We start from the raw sequence: 10,572 nt of genomic DNA, 5'->3' as shown, positions 1-10,572 counted from the left end.
CCTTCCAAATTTCAGCCTTCCACCCACACGGGAAGTTGGAGAATTAGTGATGAGTCAGTGACACATATGTATATGTATATGTATATGTATATGTATATGTATATGTGTATGTGTTCAGTCTCTCCCTGTGCATTCACTGTGAACTCTTTTTACTCTATTTCGTTTCTTTTCCGGTTCATACGCGCCGGTGATTTACGCACGTGTTTAGTTTCTCTCTGTACAGTACATTGTTCGCAGTCAGACATGCATCACGCAGAGGGACTTTGTGGTATAGTGGGACCACAGCTCATGTCAAGAGGCCAGTTTTAAATAAATAATCGCCGCGCTTGCAGCTTAGCAAGTGGGCGTAGTGGTTGATTGCTACAGCGCGAGGCAGCTAAAGGGTGGAAACAGAAAGGAAAGACAGAGGTTGCAGATTGAGGAAGTAAGCAGGAAGCAGTGTTGAAAAAACTGGTGTGAGCAAGCGAGCGCTCGCAGGCAGGAAGCTGGACATTGAGCCCAAGCACGCCACTTCTGTTTTTATGGGATTAGTTATTTATTGAAGGATTCTGAAAGCACTGCACTTTATTTAATTTGGAAATTGTGTTTTTATAAGTACCTCCTACGTTTGTCTGTGTCGGGTTGAGTGGCTGCTACACCATCTACACTTGTCACAATATACAGTATATACAGTATTTAAAATAGCAGCAGCTGTAGCACAGACCCCTAACGAACACTATTCTTAATGTCAGATAATTCAAATATGGATCCTCACACCATAACTCTCTGCTTCCTATATATGGCAGCATTTTGCACCCGCCTACTGTATAAACACCCTGAACTCCCACTTCTTTCAGTTTGATGTCGGCTTCTAATGTTGCACCTTATCTGCTTAATGCTTTCTGAAAGTCAAGATAAATAATATCATATGCTTCACTTAGATCATATTATTTTTGTCACTACCTCACAGAATTCCAGCATGTTGGTGAAGCATAACCACCCTCTTCTGAACCCATGCCAGAAATTCAGTAAAACATCTGTTTTTGCCATGTGTTCCTCAATCTTAATTTCACAAATTACACTGGCGCAAATAATCTTCTTGCTACCAACCGAGAATCACTCGGGCTGTAAAAGTCCCAAGCATTACTCAGGCAAGTTATAGGCAGGTCTGGCGTAAGTGTTATATCCAACCATGACATGGGCAAAGGTGTCACTGTGTCTTCTCCTCTCACCTGTAAGTGTAATCAGTAACCCCCTCCGTAATAATGGCGTCTCATAAGAAATGTTTTTCAGCAGCCCAAGTGCCTCATGTATGAACGGTGCATACGCACAGAAATGTTGCGCAAGAACTTTTCCACGTTCAAATCGTGATGCATAAAACCTACACTTGCCGTAAAGCCACACACTTTTCCACGGTACCTCATACCTTGTTGTGCGCACATTCTCCGCTCGGTTTTGCAGACTGGCGGCACCCAGCATCAAATCAGTGCTACTGTTCCTGTGTAGCTACTCTATTTTCCTGATGCGGCTTTAATAAATACACTGAAACTAACCGCATATTGTTTACTAGTGTAATGCATCTGATTGTAATTAACTTGTAACAATATAAATGGTCCAGGGAACAGCCGTAGTATTCCAAATACCATAACTGCTTTAGCGTTGTTACTCTCACTACACCTTGTTCCTCTTCTTCTTTTTCTTCTTTCAGCTGCTCCCTTTAAGGGTTGTCACAGCGGATCATTTTTTTCCATATTACACTCACTGCACCACTCAGAGTATTTATATGATTGTAGATTGAGTGGGAAATCACAGCAGCAGCTGATCGGAAAAAGAATTGTCGGTATACAGTAATCCCTCCTCGATCACGGGGGTTGCATTCCAGAACCCCCCGCGATAGATGAAAATCCGCGAAGTAGAAACCATATGTTTGTATGGTTATTTTTATATATTTTAAGCCCTTATAAACTCTCCCACACTGTTAACATTATTAGAGCCATCTAGACATGAAATAACACCCTTTAGTCAAAAGTTTAAACTGTGCTCCATGACAAAACAGAGATGACAGTTCTTTCTCACAATTAAAAGAATTCAAACATATCCTCCTCTTCAAAGAATGCGTGTCAGGAGCAGAGAATGTCAGAAAGAGAGAGCGAGAGAGAAAAGCAAACAATCAAAAAAATCAATGGGTGCTTATAAGTATGCCGAAGCACCGTGATAAACCGGCATTTTTTAGAGGAGCGTCCGTATCCCCTAGGCAAACAGCCTCTGTGCAAACAGCCCCTCTGCTCACACCCCCTCTGTTAGGCAGAGACAGTGAGAGAGACAAAGAAAAGCAAACAATCAAGCACCGCGCGGGAAGCATATCGAATATTATTGAGGAGTTTTAGTTAATATGTAATATGTGCTCTGATTGGGTAGCTTCTCAGCCATCTGCCAATAGCGTCCCTTGTATGAAATCAACTGGGCAAACCAACTGAGGAAGCATGTAGCATAGATTAAAAGACCCATTGTCCGCAGAAATCCGCGAACCAGCGAAAAATCCGTCATATATATTTAGATATGCTTACATTTAAAATCCGCGATGGAATGAAGCCTCGAAAGTCTTCATGAAAGGGATCACTGTACAGCATCAAGCCCACGCTGCCTCAGCCACGGCAAAACATTTCAAAGCCTTTCCTGTACGGACCTCGCGGTTCAGAAACAGTTTCATCCCAAGTACTATAAACGCACTCAATCAATTGCTCATTGTAGAACGGTTTGTACTTATAAGTACAATTACCCCACTGTAAACTTGCACTACAGTTATAATATTACACAACTTGCGCCACTTTATAAAGCTTGTATTTACATATGATGATGGTATCATTTTTAAGATGAAATGCAACATTATACAGATAAAACTTTAACTTCATTTAAATAATCTGTATTGTTAATAATTAAACATGTGAGGACACGGTGCCGCAGTGCTTGCATGTTCATGTATTGTTCCAGCTTCACACTGTATATTTGCTGAGACTAGCGCAACACTGGAAGGATAGATGGATAGAATAATTAAACCCCTACTATGAAGATATTTCAATGTTCCTTAAAAGTTTTGAAGAATCATTGTTGTAAGCTTACAGATGACTTAACGTCTATTACAGAGCTGATTGTGTGGCGATTGGGTATTTGGGGAAAGAAAAGTAAGGACAACAATTGAAGGTTAGTATGTTTGAAAGAGGCAGTACTGCTACAATAAATTATTTCATCGAAGGTCGCGCATTGCGCAGCAGCATCTTGTATGAAACATGAACAATCACTGCGCCATCGTGTTCTTAATATTTTCATGATGATTGGAATGAAAGCATGCTATCACGTATACATCTCAGTATTTTAATTATTCAGAGAGCTGTAATATCATGAATGTAATGGATTCTGTGTCCTGTCGGAGAAACAGAAGGAACGGAGGCACGTAGTGATTCACACACATACAGCACATTGAACATCAAATTACAAACAAAGCATTTAATGGGCTACTTTAGTTACGATGGGATTTGAGAAACTACAGTGGGTACGGAAAGTATTCAGACCCCCTTCAATTTTTCACTCTTTCTTATATTGCAGCCATTTGCTAAAATCATTTAAATGAATTTTTTTCCCTCATTAGTGTACACACAGCTTCTATTCTATCATTCTATCTTGGAGTTTGCTAAAAGACATCTGAAGGACTCTGAGATGGTGAGAAATAAGATTCTCTGGTCTGATGAGACCAAGATAGAACTTTTTGGCCTTAATTCTAAGCGGTATGTGTGGAGACAACCAGGCACTGCTCATCACTTGTCCAATACAGTCCCCACAGTGAAGCATGGCAGTGGCAGTATCATGCTGTGGGGTGTTTTTCAGCTGCAGGGACAGGACGACTGGTTGCAATCAAGGGAAAGATGAATGCGGCCAAGTACAGGGATATCCTGGACAAAAACCTTCTCCAGAGTGCTAAGGACCTCAGACTGGGCCGAAGGTTTACCTTCCAACAAGACAATGACCCTAAGCACACAGCTAAAATAACAAAGGAGTGGCTTCACAACAACTCTGTGACTGTTCTTGAATGGCCCAGCCAAAGCCCTGACTTAAACCCAATTGAGCATCTCTGGAGAGACCATAAAAATGGCTGTCCACCAACATTTACCATCCAACCTGACAGAACTGGAGAGGATCTGCAAGGAGTAATGGCAGAGGATCCCCAAATCCAGGTGTGAAAAACTTGTTGCATCTTTCCCAAGAAGACTCATGGCTGTATTAGCTCAAAAGGGTGCTTCTACTAAATACTGAGCAAAGGGTCTGAATACTTAGGACCATGTGATATTTCAGTTTTTCTTTTTTAATAAAACTGCAACAATTTCAAAAATTCTTTTTTTTGTCTGTCAATATGGGGTGCTGTGTGTACATTAATGTGGGAAAAAATTAATTTAAATGATTTTAGCAAATGGCTGCAATATAACAAAGAGTGAAAAATTGAAGGGGTTCTGAATACTTTCCGTACCCACTGTAGTAAATTAAATTATTTTAAGATGAAGTTTATGTTCTGCTTTAATGATAAAATAAACTAGGTGATTAAAGTGGATATTTCGAGATTGAAGTTAACATTTCGCGCTTTTTTCCTACTCTGTGTGTTTTTTTTCTCACTGTACCCTAATAAGCTTCAATATGACACTCAGATGGTGGGCTACATCTCGCCTTTTCACGGCGACTTTGATATATGACAACTTCTTTTTTATGTCGGGCACTGTGCGACTTTGTGAACTTGAGCTTGTTTCTCCAACACGCTATATCACTCGATCAACTTCCTTTTGTTAATTATACCACTGTATAAACCAACAAATAGTATGTTTTTCTTTGCCTCTACTTGGTATTCGCTGAAATTCTTATATTTTCCCTCTTGCTTTTGCCATTGCCTTTTCACAGCACGCTGAGCTTATGGTCTATTTATATTGATTTGCATATTCAAAGAGGCGTAATTCCGGGAGGAGACTGGGCGGGACAGAAGGCGCGTGCACGTGCGTTAGTCTTCACGCTGATCGGGATTTATGGAGCAGAAAAACGCGGAAGTTAAGAGTACACACAGATTCCTGCATCTGGAATTTTCTGTGTGTAAGCACATTTCGGCTTTTGTGCTTACGTCATGTTATAGTGCAAATTCTACGCACGGCATTATACATGAGGCCCCAGGTGTTGCACGCTCTTGTTACTGATACAAGCAGTGATGCTCAGGATGCTGAGGAGCTTCTTATCAGCAGTGATGAGGAATTTAATCTGTCCTCAGATGGTGAAACTAAAACAGACAATGAGCCCAAAAGTAATTCTGATGAATCCAAAAGTGACCCTCGGGCTTGGCTGCCTGTTGACTCTACTTCAAGTAAACAAGCACCACCTCCTTTTGATTTTGTGGGGAAGCCAAGAATAAAAGTGAACATTGACATACAAGGTCTACTCACTTACCTCAAGTTATTACTGGATGATAACATGATTGACAGAATTGTTGTCAAAACAAATCGTTATGCTGAACAATGTCAGGCAAATAACCATACACCTAAGCAGTTTTCGGAACCAGTAATTGCTAATGATATCTGGGCCTTTTTAGGCTTATTGATATTGCAAGGACTTGTAGTGAAACCAGAGCAGCAATGATACTGGTCCAAGAACATACTTTTGACAACACCATTGTTTGGAGATATACCAGGCTATTGTAGCAAAATATTGGAGCGTTTACATTTCTGACCGTGATTTCAGTATTGGTAAAAGTCCCATGGCTTATAAGGACGGACTGTCATGGATGCAGCACATAGCATCAAAAAGAGCAAGATTTGGCATTAAGTTTTACAAGCTTTGTGAATCTAAAACGGGATACATCTGGAATTCGGTTATGTACACATGGAAAGGGACAATGTTTGATCAGTATAGTGTTGCTATATCATTGGTGCTGATTGTGATAGATGCTGTGCTAGATCAAGGTTACTGTGTAACATGGGCAACTGTTATACTTTGCCAGAGTTATTTAACATTTTGCTGCAAAGAAAGACTGACACATATGGGACAGTGCATCCCAACTGTCGTATCATGCCTGAAGACTTTGGCAAAGCTAAATTACAGTGAGGTGCTCTAGTAGCAAAAGGGTAAAGTGCCTGTGCAGGAATGGAAGGACAAGAAAGAGATTTGTCTACTTAGCACTGTTACATAATGCAGCTATAGTGACTGTATAGGCAAAAGGCAGGTTACAAAGCCTTGTGCTGTGTTCGACCACAGTAGCATGATGGGTGGCGTAGATCATGCAGATCAAGAATTGACTTTCTATCCCGTTATGAGGAGTCAACAAAAGAAATATTACAAAATTATATATCATAATCTGCTGGAACAGTTCATTTGGAATGGATTCATCCTATACAAGCAAAAAGCTGGTGAAACTATATCTCATGCAAACTTGCCAACTTGTAGAACAAAACATTGCCAAACATCACCCATCCACACCAAAGGGACAAGGTCAACCAAGCACATTGCTGATCAATCCAGTGTCTTAAGGAAAGACATTGTATTGATTATATACCACCAACCCAGAACAAAAAAAAACAGAATCCTACTCATACCTGTGTAGTGTGCTGTTCAAAAACTGATAAATTTGAGAAGAAAACCTGAAAAGAAACACGCTGTTATTGCCCAAACTGTCACGCTGGATTGTGTCTCTCACCATGCTTTAAGATTTACCACACAAAGGACTAATTTTGAGATTATATACTGTTTTGGCATCATTAGTAGCATTATTACTGTTATTTTTATTCATCATTACTATTACTTCTATCATTATTATACTTTTGAGATTTAATAAATATGTAAATTTTCCATGCCAAAAAAGCAATGATTTTTAACATGTTTTTTGTAATAAAATGCAACGCTAAGGAGGCTAATCTGAGCAAAACTTCTACCTCTTCTTCTTTTGGCTGCTCTACAATTTCCAAATTACTGAGTACCTCCTTAGTAGGCCATTTTACTGCTGGGAGGTCATCTATAGGGTGGTCCAGATCTAATTATGGAATTTTCATTACGTTATAACTTATTAAGTTTATTACATAGAAAATCACCTGAAAAATCCCAGACCATCGAGAAGTGTGCAAATTGACGACACGAAGAATCGTCTTCGCGCCAAACTGGAATCGTCCCCACATGAATCAAATTCATCCAGATGATTTGGATCTGCATAATTAGATCTGGACCACCTGTACTTCCTCACATACAGTATGAAGACCTCTGAAAAATGCAACTTTAGACCATCTGCTATTTCATAGTTTGAATTTTTAATTCCCCCTTTACTACTCCTAATGCATTTCACTTCCTCCTTGACTGTTCTTTTACTACTAAAATACTAAAAAAAAAAAAAAATACTAAAATACTACAAAATATTAAAAACATCTTCCCTGTAGAAGGGGCTTGCGCTCCTTCGAAAGCTTGCATATTATAATCTTTTTAGTTAGCCAATAAAAAGTTATCATTTCGCTTGACTTTTCACCACATACATAACGGCTAACATTGTACAACATCAGACTACTCTACTAACAAAATTGAACAAATCTATTTGGGCCATCTTTTGCCTTATTTGCTATATTCCTGTCTTTTAGTCTCCCTAATATCCTTCTTAATGCTTGCCCTCATATTCTCATATCCACTATGATTCCTTTTTTCCTTTGCAACTTTTTTCATCTCTTTATTTAACCCACTGTGGAGGGTTTCATTTCCTTTTAATTCCAAATTTCGGTATGTACAGTACATGTCCTACATTTACATGTAAAACATTTTTAAACCTGTTCTACTACTCAACCGTCCCCACACTTAAAAGCTTACCCCAGTCCATCCGTTGAAAATTTTTCCTACTAAAGTTAAACCAACAGTTTTAGTCTTTGCACCCGCATTCCTCCAGCACCACACGGAACTCCATTGTCATTTGACCCTAGTGGTTCAATCACCTCTACACCCTTACTTGTATCCTGACTATTACAAAATACTAAATCCATTCAAGCTTCTCCCCACGTTGGTGCTTTAACATACTGTGTTAATCTTGGTGTGATTAAGAAGGCTTTCGAATAATCATTATGTAGTACAAGTGCCACCAGTGCAAGTGAGGAGAAAGTATCCTTAAACTCTAAATGTTAACATCTGGAATACTGTAGGGAGTAGTCTCCATTACTAGGGAAAATTCAGAGATTAGCCACTGGACCGATTTTTCTTTTTACTATAATGAATTAACTATGAAAAATAGAATAAAGATTAAACCTTCCTATTTAAACAGATATTTAACGACAGGAAGAATTTTTTTGTCTGTTATTACCGGCCTAATCTACTGCTGTTTTAGCACCAAGGGTTTGAACATGCAGCCATGTACCAACTAAACTCTGTGGTTTAAATATAAATGAAAACATGGATTGATGTTCTATGCGATGAATTCAAATGCCGCGTGCAATTATATGGAATATGACAGACAACCGTGTGAAACAGGGATTTAAAATAACTGAGCTCTTCAATGCCACGTTTGAAGCGTTTCGAGTTCAGTGGAGTTGAAAACGATCGTAGAAACGAGGAAGAAAGGCCAAACCTGGAAACGCACCCCTTTAATACAAAGCACTATCAACAACTGGACAAATTAGGGACACGTATTAACCGCCCAAGATAGACATTTACGTGTTTCGATAATATTGGAATTTTGTCCGAATCCCAATGAAAGAACGCGAACACACCATATTAACAATGACCGGGTCACAAAGTAGCTGAGGTTCGCGGAGAGTCACACTTCTTTAAAAAAAAAAAATGTTACGCAACTTCCTTTAACTGTACAACCAACAGGAAATTTCATAAATTAGAACGGATAGGGCACACATACAATCGGCGGCGAGGTGCTTTCGGTTTTACCTGAAGGTTCCACAGGTTCCTTCCTGGTAGCCTCAATGCTGTTTCATGACAACAGTCACCGTCTGAAACCACCGATTATTTGGTTCTTTCACGGTTTCTGGACCGCTGTTCCTCCATTACTGTCTTAAGCTTTCCGCGTTTGTATTTGCGACAGCTTGCGTTTCAATAAATCTGCTCCTTGTCGTTTTATTTGTGTTTGTCTGGGAACGTACGAGGAAAATCAAGCACGATTGTAAACTAATGACCACAAAACAGTAATCAGTTTACAGACAACTAAACTCCTGGAAACGACAATAGAAAGACTGCTTCTCATGGGCTGACAAGGCCTTAGCACAGTCTGTCGCTGGAGTTTAGGAAGCGCAACACCGAATCACCAAAACGAGTTTTGAGCGCCATCTCGTGCTGAAATGTCATTGCCTGTATATCATAGTTCTTAGAATTAACGAAGTTAATCGGTACTATGTGTTAAAGTTTGCAACGCTTCAAATCAAAGTACTGTATTCAGTTTATGGTGTTTTTGAAATACGACATGCATATATGTATGTGCTCATCATTGCAAACCTGCAATTTGACTAGTTCTGGCTTCACTTCTTCAGATTGGAGGACAAGTACTATATCTGGGTCCTGGAAGCCTCCCTATGTGTTTAACGTTTACTTAATTGGAGTGGGTGGAGTTCAGGCAAATTAGGACGTATTCAGCATTTTAGCGGCCGTGTTCAATGCGATAGGTAAAATAAAAAGAAATGTAAAAACAGTTTGAAAAGCCAAGACGTCAACTGTGGATCTGAATTGCATCCAGGCAAATAACATTACATTTTCAGCAACTACATTTTTAAAGCACGTCGAACTACCGAGCAGTGGATCGATATAACGAAATAAAGTGTTTATGTAGGACCATATATCAAAATACTTACATACAATTGACAGTGGAAAACTTGAACCACTTTAAGAAAAAACAAAGATTTATACTGTTCAACCCAAAGCTTTACCGCTGATGGGAACAAAATCTGTATTGTCTATGTACACACCCATCTATCATTTCACTGAAGCTGAATATTCAGTACAGCCTCGTTAGAAATATCACATTGCACCGTCGCAGCAAACTGATTGTACACGTCTGTTTTGCGTAATAGAGCACGCATGCATCGTTTGCATAGTGTCGCCTTTCTCCCTTTCAGCGCACCGCTCATAAGGAATACACTTCGCCCGGCTTTTGGTCACACCATCAAAGCAACTGTGTGAGTCTGCCGCATCTGCCTTCGCCCAGTTTTGTTTTCATTATGAGGGGTGTTAGCACTGCAAAGGTATGGAACATTCTCTCTTTTTAAGAGATACTACTACAGTTTAATAACGGCCTTACAAAAAAACATTTTCAATATGATTACGGAGCGGTTGAAGGCGACTTCACGTGTTAGTTGTACTTACAGCAGAATTTAAATTCATTTCCTACAGCACTAACATATATAACAAGTTTAAATCTGTAAAGAGCAAATTACAATTGTTTAACAGTATGGAAACGTATTTCATAACTTTATTAAAACATAGTACTAAAACAATTTTAAACTGATGTAGTAAAAGGGAGGTGCAGTACAAGAAAAAAGTATAACCCCCCTCCTTTAAAAATTCTAAAATATATAAATGTCTAATCATAATCACAAAGTTGAT

The 10,572-nt window shown here is 39.3% G+C and overlaps 1 protein-coding gene across 2 annotated transcripts in view; it reads right to left on the bottom strand.

The window, feature by feature from the left end:
- The window catches only part of nadka (NAD kinase a), a 213,157-nt gene extending 203,646 nt beyond the window's left edge, over window positions 1-9,511 (bottom strand). The window contains exon 1 of one of the 2 annotated variants that reach the window (XM_039756026.1): window positions 9,469-9,511. The gene's annotated coding sequence lies outside the window, so the exon portion shown is untranslated. Of the gene's footprint in view, window positions 1-8,907; window positions 9,447-9,468 lie in introns of those variants that run through there. The other variant, XM_039756025.1, reaches the window with a different exon arrangement.
- Window positions 9,512-10,572: the final 1,061 nt, after the last annotated feature.

The sequence above is a fragment of the Polypterus senegalus genome, chromosome 6 (assembly GCF_016835505.1).
Source record: "Polypterus senegalus isolate Bchr_013 chromosome 6, ASM1683550v1, whole genome shotgun sequence".
Taxonomy (NCBI): Eukaryota; Metazoa; Chordata; class Cladistia; order Polypteriformes; family Polypteridae; genus Polypterus; species Polypterus senegalus.
Note: the sequence above shows the minus strand (reverse complement) of the source record. Positions and strands in the feature narration are given on the sequence as shown.